Raw genomic sequence first — 6,142 nt, forward strand, 5'->3', positions numbered from 1 at the left:
TCTTGGCACAACTTAATGTGAATGGGTAGGGAAATTTGGACAAAATTATGTAATGATGTACAAACTAAACAAAAAAAAAAAAAAAGAACATGGGAAGTCATCTTCTTTCTTGTTGATTTAATGTTTCAAGTGAATAAAGTGTTGGGAAGGCTGGTTGGTGGAACAGTCAACTCACATGACTTGTTTTTCCCTATTTTTATTAAAACATAAGAAATGCGCAATTATTTCTATATTTTCATGCCATCAGATAGCCAAGTGTTTTCTGAAAGTCTACATAAGCGGATTTTCACAATCCACTAAGGAGGGCAACCCAAAATATGTGCTTAAAATTCCGTTTTAAGCGCTTAAGGAGTTAGAGGTAGTCAGAATTTTCAAAAAAAATATTTTTTTTGCATTTTCTTAAAGTATAATATCTTGAAAATATTGTGTGAAAATTTGAAGTGAAACCGACAAATACTTTTCGAGTTATTCAACAATTAACAAAGGGCATTCGGGCGCTCCGGAGCTCGATAGAAAAACGTTAAAAGCGTTTTGCTCAAAACTATGTTTTTTGAACTGGTGATCACTGCAATTTAAAAACCGCTTGGTAGATTTTAATAAAATTTATACTGTTTTTGAAAAACATAAAAAAATTCGTACCTGAGCAAAGCATTTTTTTTTCAAAAATTTTGATTTATTTTTTAACAATGAATTGTTGGTTTTTTCTCGAAAAACTGAAAAATATGTCCCGAGGCTGCTATATACCATAGTTAATTTTGAAAAAAAAGCTTCGATCAGGCACAAGATTATCGATTAATAAAACTACATAATTTCTCTCTTCTGATTAATTTTAGATGAATCTCCGAGGACTTGTGATGATCACCGCAAGGGGCTTCTGGAGAAACGGGCTCTACACAAACGGCGATAACTTTTACAATTATTATTAATTTTTGTTTGAAATTTTCCTTAAGTCAATTCGAAACTTAATGTTTTAAGGGGATAGATACGTGTAAACGGCCATATTTTCCTTGATTTTCATTAAAATTATTTAAAATGAAGAAGTCAATATAGTTTTTTCAAAATTGGCATACAGTTTATTTATACATAAATTATTTATAAATAATATAAATGTTTTTTTTTTGTAATTATTTAAAATGGCGGCTGTGCACTCAATTTTTCCAGGAAGGTCGCAGCGGAGCTTCTCAATCGGCGGGTACTGTAGCAACGGCGTCAGTGACCTGAATACAAAAACCAAAAAATTTGTTTGTTTATTAACGTCATAATTTCTATATTAATTAAAAAAAAAATGGTAAAAAATTCGCGGAATAAAATGCTTCAAAAAAAAAAAGAATTTTGGGGCAAAATTTCCTACTATTTTTGCTTCGAAAAAATTATTTTTTAAATTAATTATTATTTTTATATTAACATTTTATAAAAAAAAAAAAAAATTTTTTTGAACTTTTACAGGTATCTGCCCCTAAATGTTATGTTTTTATTTTTGTAAAATAAAGCAATTGATTAGCAAAATACAAATTATTGAAAACCATACTTTTTTCGGGTCTTTGACTACCCCTAACCCCTTAAAGTAAGTCACTAAATTCTTAACATATGTTTCTAAGCGTCTTCTAAATTTTTACAAACGTTAAGATGTGCTTCTAAATTTCATATACAGTGCATTTCACTACTAAAGCCCGGAAGCTTATTACCAAGTTTTGACAGTTTTTAATTTTTTATTTTAATTTTTTTTATTTACGTCAAACGTACAACCATAGGTTATTTTTACAATCACCTTAAAAATAGCTTACATATTTAAATCCTCGATTACACAAAATTAAGAATAAGAATAAGTTTTGAATTAAAATTATAGTTAGTAGTAAAAAGTTTAAGTTTAATTTTGATAGTCCTTTAATGAAAATATTTATCACTCCATATAAACCGAAGATGCAAATTGTCTGCACATTAAAACTAAAATTTTCATCAAAAAATTACATTTCTAAATCGGAACTTCTGCCCATGGGCTTATAGCCCATTAAATTTTGGAATAATAGAGTGCCAATTTGAACATTTGACAATATTTTTCGCTGGCGGTATTGGATGTTCTCTTCCATGTACAATAAATTGCGAGCATTCTTTATAGTACGTGGAAGATGCACGAGAGCGCCAGCAGAAAGAAAAGGTAAGTCAACGCAGTTTTAATATACCAAAATTCAGTAATATTTAACGTAAGTAAATATATCGTTTGCGGGAAAAGGAATCCATTGCTTTCACGGTAGATGGCTGTAGTAATCGATATCTCGTAAAGTATCGATCAAATAATTTAAAGTTTCTGCTCGTTGTCAAGGTGATATTTCACGCTAAACAAATTATTTTACTGTTTTTTATTTGTTTAAATCAGTTGGGAGTTACAGGGTGTTAACAGTGGAAGTCAACAAAGAGAACATTTGAATTCGGTATATTTTACAGCTGTTCATTGATAAAGGTAAAAATGGAAGTCAGGCCGCTAAACGAGTAAATTGTGAATGATGCTTATGGTGCCGATGCTGTAACAGCAAAGTTCGTGCAATTTTGGTTTCGTCGATAAAGTTCAGGCATTTTTGGTGTCAAAGAATATGTCGAAAATGTTGGTAAAATCACAGAAATAGTCGAAGTTGAGCGGTATGTTAGTAGCCGTAGCATCGCCCTAGTGATAAAGGTCGACCATAAAATAGTTTTAAACCATTTTGTCAAAAAATTTACGCAAGAAAAAGATTAACTTCTTTTTCCCCAAACTAATATAAATAAATAATCACAAATAATGTTAAACTCTTTCATATTAAGAATTATACTGAGATTTTTTCCAATTCGGGGGGTTACTTTTCGGTCTGCCATCTTGCGTTCAAAAGAATTGCAAAAAAAGGAATCCCTCTGTATTAAAATCAACGGAATTTTGTAGTTCTTTGGAACTGGCATAGTGATATAGTAAAACTCAATGGACGACAAGCTATGTACCCAAAAAATTTCAAAAATTCTGATTAGAAACTTTAAAGTTTTGACGAAATTTTGAAAAATTCTGTAAAAAGTTTGAAGCTTTTGTTGTATAAACTATATTAAAAAGAAACTATAGCGTCTTTATAATTTTTGTATCTTTATATTTTTTAACAGAAGAAATCATGGGAGGTGAACTAAAAGTGGTTATGTGAGGTAGTGCAGGCCGACCTGTAAAAAAGATCTCACTTAGAACTCTAGTGTTCATTGTGTTACCAATGCTATGCATTTGGATTTACACTACTATTTTATGTAATGCACGTCTTTGCGAGTTTGAACAAGCCGTTCAGTCTTTTGTCAGCGTCAGCAATATCTTGCAAGTATGAAAAATATTTTTGCTCCTATGCACATTTGTCGAGTCCTTAAAGAGTAGGAAAGTGCACAGTAGGTGTTCCAAAGTTCCTCTAGCACTCGCTTCGTTGCATGGGTTTCACTCTGGACTAATCTCATTTTGGTTGCCCTGTGTGGGGGAAGACAGTATCCTGTCAGTTCTCCAACCAAATTGTACAGTCTTTTCTAGTGAGTGATAGAACAAAGTTTGTAGTTTTCGTATTTCAAGTCTTTAACAGAAATTGGGCAGTTTTGTACGAGGTTGAGTGTTCTCATATCGACCACGTTTCCAGAGCTAATTTCTTATTCAGTTTCGTTTTTAGAAAAGAGACTGACGGGTATATTTCTTGCGTGGTTAAGAGAAGTTATTCTTAAAAGTATGTGATCGAATGTGATAACTTAAGGGGGGCTCTTATCAGTCGGCTTCAAAAAATAATTTTTTTTGTTTGTACTGCAATCGATAGATATATTATAGGAGAATATGTCCTTAAAATTTTATAGCAGAATTCAAAGTGATTACGGAGGTACAGGCCTGTGTACCGTCCCTCGTGTGAGGCTACCTACTGAAAAATTTGAAACACGTTTTCTCAAAACCATGTTTTTGAAAATGGAAAATGACTTAAAAGAAAAACGACGAAAGTTATCATTTCAAACCGATAACCTATATAAAGATAATTAAAATGCGCAACTAATTAACTAACAAAATATATAAAAAAAGTCATGTTTAATGTTATTTAACAACTTTTTTGAAAAAAATAATGAAAAAATCACTTTTCAATAATTAATTGTGTGTTCATTTTTTCATAATTATTTTTATACAAAAGTAGTCTATTATATGCGTGAAAGCATTCTGAATAAGACAATATTTTTCTTTTGTGTTTCAGGTGGAAACTACGACCGCAATCTTACACGCCGTTTTACTAGCGCGCAACGAGAAGCTGTGCGAGATCCCTCATATGTCCGCCATTTTGTTTTTCTTTATTTATGTTAAAAAACTGTTTATTACTCTTCAATCATGGCTTAAAATAAATACAAAAGATTATTCCTGTGTGTCGCTTTTTTCGCTTCGAAAAAAAATGGAGAAAAAACACCTTTTTTGAAGCCATTGATAAAAGGCTTAAAGATAAGCAAATCAACTCTTTTTTATTCAGAAAAAATTTCATATGCACGTGAAACTAGGGATTCTATAATGTGGTGCTGCTTACACAGTTTATCATTTTTCTCCTGAATTCAAATGAATGAATGATTGTACAATTTCAAAAAGGAAACACAAGCAATCTGACGAAGAAAATTGAATGCTGCTGAAAGCAGCGAAAAGAGCGCACTTACCTCAATGTTTATCAGCATAAATAAAACTCATTAGGAAATGTCAAGAGTATTTAAAGATACATTTTGCGAATGATATTATTGGCGAGTAGTAAAGAAACATTTGTTTTAATAGCTGGATATGCCGTTTTTCGTTTAGTATCCTTATTAATATCAAAAAGTAAGCTCCATTATTTAAGAGAATTTTTGAAAATTTAATGCTTAGAATCTGTGAAGTACTTGAAAAAACTAAATGATGAGAAAATGTAAAACAAAATATGCAGCGTTACTAAATTAATTTTATGGTTTCATATGCACGTGATATGCTGTCCCTACTGGATAACTTTTACTGTCGCACGGTGTTATTTACATATTGCGTTTTTGCCCACTTCCCTGAACATTTACTCAGAAATTTTTGGGGTGGGCGAATAAGAACATGTTTTGTATTGTATTATTTATCATTTGCAAATTCGTTTTGTGCCCGCTTTAATCATCAAACTTTTACTTTCGCTTTCATTTAGCATTTCAGCACTGATAATCTTTCACTGCAAGTTTGCTTCTTAAGTCTTTTGTTGTATTACAGGTAAACGGTGTACATTCACTTTTGTTTTTAAACTTAATGTGTTTTTTTTCCGAGTTGAGAACAACAACATAAAGACATAGTTATGCATGTATGTGCGTGTTTTTTGGTATTTTTGGCTTTAGCCTAGCAGCTGGTCGCACGCTCCGCCATTGCGCGGCTTGTAAAAGAGCGAAGTGCAGTGCGGCTATTTGAGTGCTGGGAAAATTCTTCGAATGTCTTCATCGCGCTCATTAGCAATAGCATCAACATCATTAATAATCTAGAGGCAGCAAAACAACAGTGGCAACAACGGAAGCGGCGATACAACAGCAGCAATATCGGTCAAAACAATGCCACAAGTCCGACAGTTATTGACAGTCAATAAATTAACAAACACTTATACCCTCTTTAGCACTGTGATTTCAATTTAGTCCAAGTTGCATTGTTTGTTAATTCAATTATTTTTCCTTTTGTTTTTATTACTCCTACTTATTCGTTTTTTGCTTGTTCCTTCTTGTTTTATGTTGTTTTCTTTTCGCTGACGGCGCTGAATTGTCACTTAGCGCGCTGCGCATATTTCTCATTTTCATGGTAGATAGCCGCAATCGCGCTCAAGTGACGTGCAAGGAAAAGTAAAATCATTGAAAAAAGTGTTTTTTTCATTGACAGCGAAAAGAAAGTGAAATTCTACGACACCTTAGCTGCACACTTAAGGAATAAAAAGTTAAGTTTGTTAAGTTTGTGGCCACTTTTTATTTGTCTTGTCAGTGTTTTTTCTTCTCTTGTAAATATTAAATACATGCTCGTTTTTTTCGCCGTTGAAGCGGTCCGCCTAACTTAATGCAATGCCCCGGCACTTAAATCACCGCTGCCAGCTGAGATGTCTGCCTGACTGGTTGCATATACAGGCGTACATCTAAAAATACTATGTGAGTGTGTGTT

The sequence above is a fragment of the Anastrepha ludens genome, chromosome 6, assembly GCF_028408465.1.
Source record: "Anastrepha ludens isolate Willacy chromosome 6, idAnaLude1.1, whole genome shotgun sequence".
Lineage (NCBI taxonomy): Eukaryota > Metazoa > Arthropoda > Insecta > Diptera > Tephritidae > Anastrepha > Anastrepha ludens.